General features: G+C 33.5%; 1 protein-coding gene across 4 annotated transcripts in view; it reads left to right on the top strand.

The window, feature by feature from the left end:
- The window catches only part of LOC118186067 (plexin-A2-like), a 1,141,010-nt gene that overhangs the window by 520,740 nt on the left and 604,562 nt on the right, over window positions 1-15,708 (top strand). For 3 of the 4 annotated variants that reach the window (XM_085809147.1, XM_085809148.1, XM_085809150.1), the window contains one exon: window positions 5,622-5,688. The exons of the other annotated variant lie outside the window; for it this stretch is intronic. The gene's annotated coding sequence lies outside the window, so the exon portion shown is untranslated. The remainder of the gene's footprint in view (window positions 1-5,621; window positions 5,689-15,708) is intronic. 4 annotated transcript variants of the gene reach the window in all.

The following is a 15,708-nucleotide window of genomic DNA, read 5'->3' as shown; positions in this document are numbered from 1 at the left end:
TCAGTGCAGAAATGCAATGCACCTATATGAAAGTTCTTCAACTTAACCAAGCCGCAGAATTTAACAACCAAACCTTTTGGCCATCCAACTATGAAAAGAAAATTAACCCCAACCTTATCCATCCAGCGCTTCGCTTCAGCAAAATAATATTCCCCACGTCTGAAGAAAATTCAAGTTCATCTCCAATTGGTTATACTGATGGATCAAAAATTGAAGGAAAAGTTGGTTCCGCAGTCTTTTTTCAAATTACCCCCTCAAATATCATCAAATGGAAAGGCCATCTCCATAATAATAATAGTGTTTTTCAAGCGGAATTGTCAGCTATAAAAGCAGCGATTGAAATAGCCATTCTCAAAAATCTCAACGAATTTAGCATAAAATCTGACTCCCAAGCAGCTATTCTAGCTATTAAAAATCCCTTACCTTCTTCCCCATTGATATCCGACAAAAATTCTCTTCTTGTAAAAATCCCATACTACAAAATTCAAATTTCATGGATCAAAGGACATAGTGGCCATTTTGGTAATGATCAGGCAGATGAACTAGCCAAAGAAGCAGCTATTAATCAAGATGGTACTGAAATCATCATTCCGTGGCCTCGCTCAAATTTCAAGTACCAACTAAAACAACTTGCTTCAAAATCTTGGGTAGATTTGTGGAACAATGCTCCACAGGGAAGACGCACATATAACTTGATGCCCAATGTAAGCTTAGCATCTCTGAACTCGAATCCTTCCCTAAATTACTTTATAACAGGACATGGACCCTTCCCCACATATTTCTACGCAAGAAATTTGGCAAATTCTGATGTCTGCATATGTGGGGAACAGGGAACTCCTGATCACTACGTTTTCTCATGCCCCTTAACTGAGAATATTCACATAAAATACCCAAGAACTGACCTCCTGGCATTCCAAAGATTTTTAATTAAAGATAAACATCAATATCCAAAATTTCAGAAAATTATGCAACGTCTCTCTTCCTACGGCCTAGATCTCTGTCAAGTGCAAATTCACATACAGTTTAAACTTAGTGAACTTTTACATGCTGTGATTATGGACAAAATGGATCCGCTCGTGAACTTTATAAACTGCAATAAACCAATATATCTGAAATAACCCATGGACACCTACCTCTTTAGCATTATTATAAAAATTCATTTAACATTGTGTTGCCAGTACTAATTATTATTATCTCATTATGTTTATTTGTTTATTAATTATGTTTATCTCCTATTTTTGTTGCACCAAATCAGATGTTCAATTTATCTTGTGAATCTCAAATTGTATTCCTACTATTTTGTAATCTACTTATGCCCTACACCATTATTTTTAATAAATACTGGATGCGGGGCGTACTGTGGAATTTCACGATGTACCATAATAGGCAAACTTTAGACCTTTTGAAAAGCTTCAGTCTATGCAAATTCTTATAAAACTTGCAATTACCCCCCTTTTTTTTCTCTCAAAGAGTTAGTATGGGAAGGCATTACCAGTTGACCTATGGTACATCGCTGGTGTCCCCCATACTTTTACCTTTACCATAAACAATAATAAATTCCGCTATTATCTTCTCAGTTTGATATGCTCTCTCGTATAATTTAATGAAAGTTTTGGACGAGTGGGTGGAACCTGAACAGTTGGTCTTTTAGCAAGCTTTACTTTAACGTTTTTTTTTTTTTTTTTTTTTCTTTTTCTCGTATTCGAAATGGGTCTTCTTCTTGATGCTGAACCCCTCAAATAAACAATATTTTATATCCCCACCCTTATAAACCCTATCTGACGTCTTTCTCTTTTTATTTAGCAGTTATGGGAAAAAAGTATGTTTCAATAGATGAGTTTGAGGGTGACTGTGTTATGTGTGAGATGTACAACACCGACACACCTGACCACAGCTTTTGATCTGGATGAAACTCAGCAATTCCATAACTTAACACTCTCACAGAAGCCCAGTGTGTGGAAGATAATCTGAGATCAGTTTTCTTTTACTGTTTTAACCATAGCATATCTAAAAACATTTTTAGAAATGACGATTCTATGCTAAACATGGTAAAGTACTCTCAAAACTGCTTCTGAGATGTCGACATTTTTCCATAGGCAGGCCGATCGCCCGACTGATGAGTAAATTTAGTATTTGATCTGACCTTTCTACGCCCATTTGAAATTTCAAAGAACAGCCCAACCATTTGATCCATATTTGTTACATTATAACCAAGAAGATTATTCGTGAACTGCATACATGTATTTCACGATAGAAACAGTATATGTGAGTCACAGGAAGTAATATATTACATTGATTGCTTCAGTTTGTAGATGTTTCATCTAAATAAATGGCGCCATTTTTGCGGAATCATAATTTCTTTGTCTTATTCTTCTTCTACGTAGTGATTTTTATCATGCTTGAATGATTCCACGTTCTACTTTTCTTAAGAGCGTATACTATGTAATATAGGATAATGCGAATACTCGTATAAACTTGAATGTGAATATTTGCTTCTGAAAGAAGATCTTTCTAATTTATCTACCAAATGCAGGGGTCATGAGATAAAAGGATTAAACGGCTGTTACTGTATATATAAAATTGAGAAATAAAGACAATAAAAGACAGAAAAAAAAGCTCTTGCTGTTTATACAAAATTACATCATAATAAAATATAGAACACATTAATAATTGGGTTTTATCTTTGGAATAAAAATAAAGCTGTTCATTTAATTAGTTTAATTTTTTCTTTTCTGAAAAAAGTTGTTGCAAATTTATTTTATATTTTACTTTGAAAAATATAGAATTATCTTGGAACTTTACCGTTACTTTATCGCCAATCATCCATAAAATATCTGGCTTTGTTCTGAACTCACACGGTTGATTTAAGTTTGCTTCAGAATAATATTCATTCTGTGTTCAAAATTATTTTGTCTATTAACAAAACAAAATTTAGTTTTAGCAAATTTGACAAATTTAGCAAATAGTAATTTTGTGCCGGATGTTTTTCTTCCTATGTTTTTATTTACTGTATTTGAATCAAACGTTCACAAGGGTTATGATGAATTGTTAAACATTTAACAAAAGTACTGGGCAGAATATGTACAGTAAACTTTATTCAATCACAGCACATGTTTACATCACATTCAAATAAATTCATTTATCTAATAGAAATCAAAAGGATATTGTTTAAAATTTTTTGAACAATTTCTGAGTTATTCCTTCCTCTTTGACTAAGCTATTAAAAGGAAACTTTTAAATTTTAGAAAATAAATAAAAACGCTTATTAAAAATACAAATAAAATTATTTTGTGTCAGTTAATTGCTGTCTTCTTCTTTTAAAATATTCAAGGAAAATGTTGAAACTGAATCTTGGTACTATAATAGTACGTATTTTTGTTTTTAATGAAATTAAGTTTAAAAAAGAAAGAAAATTAGAGAGAAAGAAAACAGAAGTCTGTGACCTTTTTCAACAATAAAGAGTAACAGCTAGTGGTTACATTCTCCCCGTGCATTAATTCTTTTTTAAATCCCCTCCATATGTATTTAGGACGTCAGTGGATCACAAAGTGAATATCCACTTGGGGAATTTTATTTAGCCACACCTGAGTCAGTCGGTAATTTAGCTGACGAGATCATTACAGGTGATTTAACTCCTTTTGAACAGCAAAAATAAAAATCTATCTCTAGAGAGACTTTCAAAGCTCAGAAAGCTCGAATTAGATGCCGAAAGAAAAACCGTTCCCCCTTGATCCAATTGTGTTTTTTGCTTGCGGATAGCCGCAATTCAAAGGCGGATGAATCCTTTCTAGCCCTTTCATTTGTCTTTAATCCCATCAGGCTGATCACATCAAGCGACAGAGTTCCAGGCTTCCTTTGCCATTCTTCTGGACAATTGCGGGGTCCGACCCGTGCCCATTACATTGATCTAACTTTTTTTGCCTTCAGTATATGTATGTCACTAATGTCTGCAATCCGAATGGGCAACTGCACCCTGGGACAATCTTTTATACTCTTCCTTGCCCACTTTTGTTTTAAACTTGATTTCCCAAAAGAGCATCCCTTACAAATAAAGAATCTCTCCTGGTCGGAGCAACATCTTCCTCTTGACGCGGCTATTTTACCAGAAGAGGCTGGAGCAAGGACAGTATTTTGTATCTAGTAGCAGAAATCCAAAGAATAATTCCTACATTTTAGTTCTCTTCGTCTCCTGAATTTGGCAAAAGATTCTGTAAGCAGAAGTCGATTTCGGAGAAACATTTTAAAATGTAAAAATTTCATTTTAAGAAATGTTAAAATAGGAAAAAGTAAACAGAAACATCTTTCCTTTTGTTTCCTACGGAGTTACTGCTAAACAAACCTTAACAAATCCGAGCACATTTAGCTCAAAGCTATCTCATTCAATTCGTAACGTGGTATTAAAACTTATTTTGAATTAAGTTACATTAACGCTTGCTCATAACTGTAATGTTTTTATCTAAATAAATAATCTCGGCTAATTAGCATAGATTTAGTTTTTTAATCAAGAAAAGTACCTGAAAGAGTAAAAAACCTGCAGTAATATGTGTGCGTCGACTTAATGTTTCATTATGTATGCAAGTTTTTCGTTTTCTTAATTTACAATTGCATCAAGTATTCTGCATACATTTACTTCTGTTGCAATTGTCTCATATTTATTGTTCACTGCTATCAAAATTCTTGTCACATTGTTGTAAAATATATGCTACAAGTAATCAAAATGCATACTTGTATTGTGTATTTGTTATATTACGCATTGTTTAAGATATCTTCGTTCTCAGAATCAATGAAAACCTTGCTTTCAGTTTTTATAGCCCTTGTTACTGAAAACCCTTAAATCTGCAGATCATGCTGTTCTAACTCCCTAACTACCATCAAAATTATAATGCTGGTGCGATAATGATAATCTTACGGTAGATAATTTTTCACTCAATCTCTTAGTAGGATAACTAGAATATCATTTATCTATAACTTGTTGTGGTGGTGGTGGTTAATCACACTTGTCTAACTTAATCAGAAGACGCCAACTAATTTTATTGTGGCAAGGAATGCAATACTGCGTGCGTCGTTGGCAAGAGCCATGAACACCATAAAAAATGGCAGTAAGACTCTGCCCAACTGTGCTTAAGCTTTGAAGGAGAGTTTCCTGAGGGACGAATCCGAGGTTCTGCCACCCCTCCTTCCCTACCATTAAACCTCTCGAGAGAAATTTCGACTCGTCGTATATTTTGAGTGGTTCTATGCCCCACAGACATTTGCGAACATCCACGCCTTCTGCGGGATCCGAACTGGCAATCAGCGTCACTAACCACTTTACCGACTGGACGGTATCTATAACTTTTGAACCTATTGCGCAATACTGTAGCTCTTGTCGTGCATTATCCTAACTATCTTCAGAATCCAAATTGTAGAGCGATGGTGATATAATATGCACAGATAATTCCTCGCTTAAGTGTAAAGTTACAGATAAGTGAGATTCTATTTATATAGCATCTCACTTATCTGTAACTATAGATAATAGGAAAGCGCATAGAATTGTTAATAAACTTTAATAAAATATTTGATATATTTCAATACTTATTTTCTAGTTACAAAATATTTCTCACATGCAGTTTAATTCACAGGTAGTGGCTCTTTCACGAGCTTCATAGCTGAATATCAACTTCTGATAATGTACAATGCATCAGTGAGGTAAAGTACTTCAGCAAATCATTTGTTTATTTACAGCATATTTATAAAAATAAATTTTGTATGATATTAATTAAATTCTACCTTATATAACTCTTTAGGAATGCTTAATTTTCTGGAAATTTATAGGTAAATGTGTTAGTTCAGTGCTTTCCTAGGCTTTGTTACTTAGTTAAGATGGTATACGAAAAGGATAATAAACTAGATAATATATTAATTCCGACTGAGTCAATTCAGAAACTCCTGTTCCTTTTGCTTGCACCTTTGAAAGTGTCTAAGTATGTTACACCATGTAGTGTCCAGGGGATTAACTTCTATCTGGATACAGGAGTAGCAGGAAACTACACAGAAGAAGGGTTCAAACCCTTTATTAACTCTAAAATTTACAGTGCGAAATCCCAAACTTCAACCCCCCTTCTAAAACTAGTGGCAGCAGATAAATGCAATTAAGCCACTTGAACCAGCAATCAGCAAACGTACCTACGGAAGAGACGGCAGCTACAGCCCAACTCTCTAACTCTCCTTCTAAAAACTCGGTATTTAAACTTTTCTCCTCAAAGTAAATTTGCATTCTTCCACGCGCACTACCAAAATTTAACTAGTCTGGCATTGACAATTAGAGGAATGAAGGCTTATAGGAAAGTCTGAACTAAAATTTAAATTATTATTAAAAATAAATATAAATCCCTACAACCATTAAATACTCTCTAAAAGTATATTTGTTTATTGTACTTCATAAATAAGTGACTGTGAAAAGAAAATCATTTACAATTATTATTTTAACATTTAAACAGCTTATGCTTGTGTACGTTCAAAACATCTAATGAAACAGTTGAATTTCGAACTTCTATTAACAGATGATGAAAACAGTAGAACTGTATTGAGGCAATTCATAGAAGTTGGTTCTAGCAACTTTTAGTCCGATTTGTTTGAATGCAGACTTCGTGCATAGTACTTTTTAGTGTTCGCAAGTATTGTTCGTCTTGTTTTCGGTCTATCGAGAATAAGTGCAGTTATCTTTCAACGAACTTCTGAGCTTTAATAGCTTAGCTTATAGTTACGAGTTAAATATATCTATAGTTACGAGCTGAGCTTAAAATATATCTTCCAATAAAATGCTATGTAAACAATGAAAAGGAACGACATCACATTTTAAAAAACTACCTTTGTTTAAAGAACGTCATCTTAGAAGACACAGGTTAATTTAATTTTCAACTTTTCTAAGAGAAGTTTACAAGTTAAGAGGTTAAGTTCCTAAGTAAAAAGAATTTTTTACTTAAGGACCAAGAAAAAAAATGGTTTAGCGAACAAGGACGTCATTGTAAATATAAGTAGAGTAATATCCTTCATTTATCTTTTAGATTATAACTGTACATTGCTTATCGGAAAAATAAAGTGAGTCATTTAATAAAACGTACTTCTTAATAATAAGTTTATACTTTTATAGAAATTAGATTATTAATGAAATTTTTGTTGCTCCTATAGTGAAACTTCAAGGAAGTAATTTCAATACTCTTTGTAAATATAATACTGATTTTTTGCGAAGATTAATAATTTTATTAATGTTTAAAGACTTTTCTATATTAAGTATGTTCTTCGGATATTGACATTTTCTCTAACGCTCCTATGCATATAGTAATGTGTGAAAAAAAATAAAATCTACTGATTATAATTAATATCTATTAGCAAAATATAGGAGGCATTTTTATACCCCTTTTTAATTCTATTCAAATATAAAGTTTTGGTTTTATTAGGTGGTAACAAAACATTACTTTTATTTAAAAACAAGATAGCATATTTATACAATTTGCTTTTGATCTGATTTAAGCAAATTATATTTAATATAATCTACAGCCTCTACGGCTACTATTCAGTTTACATACCATTCGTAGGTATAAAAATTTTTCTTATTACAAAAATCTTGATTTTCAGTGATTGGAGGATTTGTATGTTTCATGATACAAGGATATGTATTTACGAAATTTTTATTTTACGATATATGTCTATGAGCAGCGTTTTCAAAAATAAAAACGGAGTAACGACTTTTGTGGACACGGCCATAGTGCAGCCACCTGTCTCAAGGTACATATAAATCTGGCTTCGAGCATACACAAGTTAAGCACAACTGACATAAAATATCGATGCTTAAATTTATATAATATTTCCTTCTAATACACATTTTCTTTTTTATATTTCTCAGACCAGAAAATGAGCTTTATTGCTTGTCGGAATTAAAAGATAATCTTTAAAAGTATGTTTACTGACAAAATTTTTCAACCACTATCTAAAGATGTACTTATTTATATTAACTACATGCAAACGAACTCAAAATTGGGCTTCTGCTCATAGCTTAACACATGAAATATGCAAATTAGACAACTTCAGCGTGTTGCGCAGTGGACGCATGCTGGAATTCAGGTGTGTAGCTTTATTTAAATTTAATTTGGTTTTTAATCATTATCAGTTCGCATTAGTTATGACTCAAAAGCATCATTTAAGTACTTAAATGAAGGGCAAAAGAGGTAGATCATTGGTAAACTAATCGAGCGAAGGAGGCAGAAACAAAGAGAGGTCGCCCAAAGTCAGAATATCTCTCAGTGGGTCATATCAAGAACTTGAAACTGTTTTAAAAGCAGTAAATCGATTAGTACTTAGCCTAGAGAAAGGCGGCCGAGATACAACAACTGTTACCGAAAACTGTTTTCTGTCATTTTCGGCTCGAAGAAACAATGAATTGACTATAGGATTTAAACTTTTTAGGCTGTCGCAGGAACTCGAATCAACCATTCTGCTGCTGGAGGAAGACTTGAACAGGTTGGACTTTATGTGAAAAAAAACCAATGGTTTGTGTTCTAGAGATTTCATGTTTCAAGGGACTCATTTAAGGCGGTTTGGTCACCATGTTCAGTGGAGCCAATAGGAAAACGAAACCATATACAGCCTGAGCTGTGATTCTAAACGTAGTTTGATCTTGAGGGAGAAAGGAACAAGCAACTTACCGTTCCTTGTTCACGAAAGAACCCATTTCTGGAGAAACTGTTTCATGGTTTGGGATGGAATCATTAAGAATAGCAGCGCCGAGTTGCATATCTTTATGGAGGTTATGTTAACGATCCCACGTGTATGTGGACTAGGTCATAGAACCCATGTGTGTTGGTTTAAGGATGGCGTTTTGCTAATGGATGGCAGTACTCGTTCAAATCAAGCATTTCTGGTGTCAGAATATTTGGAAACAGGAAACATATCAGTCGAATGTATTGGGCAGCTAACTCAGTAGACTTGAATCTCATTAAATATGTATGAAACGCTTTAGGATGCAGAAATGCCTCTGCAGACCACTCAGGAGTTGAAAAGAATACTTTTAAAAGAACAGCATGTAGTTCCACAAGTTTTGATTAAGAGTTTGGTAAATTCTGTAAAATCAAGTTGTGAGGGTTGCATTTCTGTCAAAGGTGACCATATACTATATTAAAGAAAGATTTATTGCGAAACAAATGGGATTAATTTCTCCGTCATTTCTAAATGTCTATGAATTAGACTTTAAATTCAGTATTTTGAGATTAATCAATTGGAAAACATGGTAATTTATTTTAAATAACGTTTTAAATTATTTCTGAAATGTTTCGATAAATATTAGTTAAGCTTGGTTTCTACTCAATATCCTTTAACTGTGACGAGCAGTGCATAAAAGGAAAAAATAAAGATTTAAGAAATTTCGCAAATGTACTTCTAATAACCCACTTTATTTATTTGTATTTTCACTTCATTCACAGTCGTTTCTTCTTCGTTTTGCTTTATTTTCTGATTTTAAAAAACATTGCATTAGTTTTTATATGGAAAGATTTTAACATTTTAATAATAAAAATATTTAAAGAATTAAAAGCAATTGTTACCTAAAACAAATTCTACATACTTTCTACTGATAGCCACAGATTTTGAAAAGTTTAATTTCCTAGCCATTAAATATGAGAGAACGAAGCAGCAATTCTATTTATAAATACTCGAACTACTTCTCCGCTGTCTTTAACGTTTCAAAATACCTTACTGTGTTATAGTAGCAAAGGATATCTATGATAAAATCAAATATGTATTGAAAGCAATGAGTGATAATTAACGTCTATGAGAAGTAGCTATCAGAAGAAAATGTACCTTCTCTGTCACAGTTAATGGACAACATTTTGCATAAAGTAACATAATTAGTACTTCTTAAATTATTAAACGAATACACGGAGTTAAATAAATGCGGGAATTAAGCAGCTAACATAAATTAGTAGCTAATAAAGTAACGGACAGAATACTTTCGAATTCTATCTCGTTAATAAATTATTTACAGCATTTTTACAAGGCAAACATGTATCTGGAATCTTCTGATGCTGAATACTTATGTTTCCGCGAAGCAATTTTCAGATGATATTTTCTTCTTGCTTTGGTTTTTTAGCGCAGCGTTTTCAACGACGCTGCTTTAAAATTGCGACATTTCGTTACTTTCTTTTATGCACTATAATTTATGCGATGTATCCGCATTGCGTTATGTACCCCTCAATGTTTTTTTTTCCGCCTTGCTTTCCAGGGGACAAAATTTCTTTTGGAACTGCTTTATTCATGCATCATAATTTTTGGTTGTATATATATGCGTTACAGTCAGATATCTGCAACATAATCGCCTGTACAACGCTAAATAAGTTGTTTAAGCAGTAGCTCTTTTCATACTTTTTTCATTTTCTTTGCTGCATTTCTTCAGCAGCAGACTTGTAGAAGAGAAACCTTCGAACAGTAGTATAGAATCGAACAAAATGCATTTTTTAAAACTTATTGGGGGAAGTGATGCAAATGCAATACCTCATAAAACTATATTTCGGAAGTAAAATTTCTACGTCAACGTTTATATATTTCTCAGCGTACTTTCTCATGTTTTTCTACTGGCTAATCGAAAACAAAAATGCGAATTGGCGCGAACGTTTTCAGAGAGGTCTACATCAAAATTTATTCTTACCTTGATAACAAAAACCCCTCAAGAGTGCAAGAACAACAATGTAGATTTTATTTACGTTAATTAACGTTGTTTCTCTTGCACTCAGGTTTGCTAGGCAAGTTATTCTTTCCTTAAACAGTCATGGTTTTATATGACAGATTTAATATTTTAAAGTTCAATATGTATATGTATTAAGATCAGTTTTATATTTCAATAAACAGCATGAAATAAAGTCCTGTTTAGCTAAGAGAAAATATTTCAAAAAGAAAACTGAATAAACGATTGATTTCTAATATCTAAAAAAGTAGAAAAAAGCCATTAAATAGGAGATTTTTAACTCTGCTGTTTGCTATAAAAATCAAAATATTAACAATTTCATGTTTTTCATGATCGGACCTCTTGGTATGCTCGATGATACGAACTCTTAGCCTTCGTCGTTGCTGATTAGTCCAGTAAAAAGGTGCAAGCGTACCCCATACGGAAACCTCCATAGCAGAAATATTCAACTCGTGAAACATTTCCGCTACTTGGGTGTGATTATAGACGACAGATTCTCCTGGCTCCCTCAGATGAAAGACCTTAAGGAGAGGCTGCGTATGCAGAGTTAAATTCAGTGCAGATTACATTCATAAAATTTTTAATTTAATTTCCTTCAAGATGATATTATTTCAAGACGATTGAAATGATTTAGTGTTGGAAGGCTTGCCTGCATTTGATGCATTAATATAAATGCTAAGTAACAATAATCAGCTAAAAATTTTAAAAATTACTCGATATTGATATTTCTGTCTCACATCAAAAAAGAACAGTTAATAATTATATTGTTTTCGATTTGCTGTAGTTAACTGATTAACAGAGAGAAGGAGATGGAAATCATCTTAAAGGCAGGGTCATCATGGGCGATTTTCTAAGGGAAATTTGTTGGTATTCACTCTACGTAATGTGCAGAAACACGAAAGAAATCTTTGTAACCCGCTTGTTTGTAAGGATCTGAGCTGAGATCTAACTACCAATGTTCACCGTGCTTATCTAGTCGACCACTAATGGACTCATATGGACTTTTTTATTAGCGTTATTTTTCGAAAGCATATCTGTTTGTTACCTCCATTACAAGTATTAGGAGTATTATTTTCAGTATTGCAGATATCGGGAGATACTGATGCTTATGCAGTCTTAGTATTAGTTATTTTTGAATTAGCTGTCTTATTATCTGAATTAGCTGTGTCATAATTCTTCCGCAACAATATTCCAAGTTTAATTTTTTTCTTCTTTAGTACAAGGCAATTCGTTTTCTGGTTTCATTATAAATAAGAGATCAACTTTAGAAAAGCAGAAGAGCTAAGCAACGTAAAACGCTAAGGGCTGCAGTTCAAGTTATATAAGAAGACAGAAGAAAATTAGTGTTTTGATTACTTGGTGTTTCCTATAGAAGTTAATCTATGTACTTTATTAAACAAAAATCAGTTTCAGTACTCTAGTTTCGACAATAAATTTTAATGCTAAAAGAACAATGAGACCGCAGCAAGTTTGAAAACAAATTAACATTATCAATTATTTTAATTCAGCTGAATATGCTTTACAATACAAAATCTCCCTTTCAAAGAATTAATGGATTGGATTGGATTGGATTATTTAATTATGGCAAAGCACACGAAGGCTATCTGCCTAAAGGGAGGGATGCCTTCGTGGAGGACTTTCTAAGGGAAACTGGCTCGTATACACGTTACACATGGGGAAAACAACGAAAACGCCCACGCAGCCAGCCCGTTCGCGGGATTCGAACCTCGGACCGAACTACCAGTGTTCAGCGTCTTTACCGCTCGGCCGCTGGTGGGCTCAAAGAATTAATGAAAGTAGTGAATAAAAAGTATATATTAAAGAAATTGAGGCGCACCATTTTGTTCAGGAAGATATATAAAAAAAAATGGTTAATGGAAATCAAACAATCGGCCGTATAGTACACAGATAAAAGGAAAAAAATCAAGAGTGTAATATTCTGAAATTGTCATAAATAGTGTTACTAAAATCTCGTTACTTTAAGTGTGGTGTTTATAAAGCGGGGTTTCTTGGTGTGTATCAAACTTGAAAATTAACAACCATAATTTCTTTTTTAAAACGAATTTTTTAATATTAGTAGCTGATCTGGTGACCCTTCTAGTCATTCACCTGAGCCAAGTTGCCTCACTCACCCTTGCCCCGGCTCTAGTAATAACAGTTTTAAATTTGAAAACTTCACATTATAAAAAATAAATCAAAATTAAAATATGAAGAAGTGATGCAAATATTACGTTTCTTTACTTAAACAAAGCAAAACTTAAGTTTCCAACTCATAAAACTAGAAGTGTTACTATCGAATAGAATTAATTGGTTCGAAACGAATTTCAGTTTTAAAAGATCTGGCGGTTATTTCTGAGAATCTTTTCTGAGCACTAAGTAATATAAGCAGAAAAATATCAAAACAATTAAAAAGTACATTACCACTTGAGCAAACTTTTAACAATTATATATTTATAAGGGTTTGAAATACTCTTGTTTTTCTTTTTTCAGCTCAAAATGAGTTTCAGTTTGGAAAGCCCAGATGTTTATTCCTTCAATTTTTCTTTCCACACAAAATGATATAAGTGAAAAAAATATCGAGAGAGAGAGAGAGAGAGAGGATAGCAGTTTATTTTTCACAACAAAATTTCATTTTAACTACTGTAGTAATTTTATCGCGGAAAATGAAAAGGAAGGATTCACAGTGCGTTAGAAATGGGAAATAGCGAAAACTTCTGAGCCTGAAGATTTATAGTAATAATTTCGTGAAAAACTTCTCGGCCAGTTTACACTAACGTTAAAAAATAGAAGAAAAGAAGAGCGAAGGGAACAGTTAACCAGAAGAGAAGCAGTAACGCAAATAACAAGCACAACTAAATCACCGTTAGTTGAAGCTTACATCTCTTCGGCTCTTACGAAAGAACCACGAATTTGCAAAGTAGCTGTTTTCAGGAAAACGTACTTAAAGGCATAGTGCATGTTTAATTTAAAAAAAAAAAAGAGCGAATTATGACTTCTTGCACAATACTTCTCGTATATTCATCTCAAAGAATAGTGTGTGTGTGTGTGTGTGTGTGTGTGTGTGTGATTATGGCAAAGCCTCGAGGGCTATCTGCCTAAGAGGAGGGATGCCTTCGTGGAGGACTTTCTAAGGGAAACTGGCTCGCATACACGTTACACATGGGGAAAACCACGAAAACGCCTATGAAGCCAGCCCGTTCGCGGGATTCGAACCTCGGACCGAACTACCAATGTTCAGCGACTTTACCGCTCGGCTGCTGGTGGGCCTCAAAGAATAGACATACGTTTATTTGCTTATTGACATTTGATCAGCCTTATATAAAATAGCCGAAAAATATCTCAGCATAGGAAGTAGATATAAGGCTAAACAGGAAAAGAAGCAGATTTGAGGTTTTGGCTTGGTGGCGAAACTTAGGATCTAGGCAACCGATCTAGTGCGATCTAGGCAACGCACTCATTCAGCACTTAAAAAATAGAAAAAAAGCATTTTATTTAAGTGTATCCTGCTAATGCATTCAACACCATTATTTTGAAATCAAGATTTCGCTTAAAGGATACGATTTTTAAGTGGAAGGCGTTTTGATTCATCGTGTTGTATACATATGTAAATTTGTCTATTAGGTAGCATGTTTTTAAATTTAGAAGAAGAAAATTTCAACATCAGAACTGACAGCTGGTGAAGGGCGAATTTTTTTTAACTCAAATGAAAATGAAGGATATTTTCTATATCCTTTTTAATGTTAAAAGGATATTTTCTCCAGAGCCGTAGCTAGGGCTTCCAGCGCCCGGGGACAATTGAAGATTTCGCGCCCCCTTCCTATTTTACAAGAATGGAAAACATTCCATTCTAAAATTTTTTTAATGTTAGTTTGGCGCCTCCTGCATGCTACGCCCGGGGACAGATGTTCCCCCTTGCTCCCCCCCTAGCTACGCCCCTGATTTTCTCATTTTCCAATTAGCAAACCTGAGCTGTAATTCAAGGTTTAAAGTTTTGGTTTGAATTTTGAAACTGATTTAGTGGATTGAGCTTTCGATTATGGCAGTAGGGTTATCTGCAAATGAGAGCTATCTGCCTGAAGGGAGGAACTTTTTAAAAGAAACTCCATTGTATTCTCATTACACATACAAAAAAAAAAGAAATACTGCACAAGCAGCCGGTTCGCCAGTACTTGAATCCGGTTTAAACTACCAGAATTCAGCGATCTTACCTTTCCGCTATTGGTGGGCCCAAAAGAGAACTAATTTGCAATATATTTGTCTTATTTATTTCAGAGAAGAGTCTTGTTGAAATCATTTATAAAAAATAACCTAATTGTGAAGAAAATGAATAGCAACAGGAAAAAAAACTTATATTCTCGTATTGCTCGATATTCTCGGAAACCTTTGATACTCACTAAATCTCCGAAAATTCACCGAAAGTCGGGAAAGTAATCGCAGAAATTTCCGGCATAATAGAACTAGTAATCTAATAATTTCAGACTTTATTAGATTTATTAGGTGTTATTTTGGGCGCAGAAGAAAGATTAGATTTATTAGATGAAGACAACGAGTAGAGTTAGAAATTTGGCAATCGACAATGCTTTAGAATCCTGTTTTGTGATATTTGTTGTATAAAATAATACATATTGCTAACTTTCAGTAAGAAGTTTGGATAAAATGACTTTTAAATTATTAATTGATTTGCTGATGAGTAACACATTTTTATACTGTCGAAGATAAAATAAAGATCTTATGCATCATTATTTGGCATAACGTCTATTTATGATGGATAGGATTTAGGATTTTATCACGAACTGGAAAGAGTAACGCTCCTTCCATGTGCTGATAATACAACTAGCAGCTTCCATAAAGTCATGGAGTTTCAAACAAAACGAAAATGATATTATACATATTTGATTTAAGGTAGCTCTTTTCATTCAAAGAAGCCTTTCTAATCTGAACCATTTTCAAGTTATTAAAGGAAATTGCAATCTTATGTAAGTTTAATACTAAAT

This window comes from Stegodyphus dumicola, chromosome X2, assembly GCF_044657685.1.
Source record: "Stegodyphus dumicola isolate Sdum_Otavi_A_Nest chromosome X2, ASM4465768v1".
NCBI lineage: Eukaryota > Metazoa > Arthropoda > Arachnida > Araneae > Eresidae > Stegodyphus > Stegodyphus dumicola.
The sequence above is the reverse complement of the archived record's forward strand: the minus strand, read 5'-3'. Positions and strand labels throughout refer to the sequence as shown.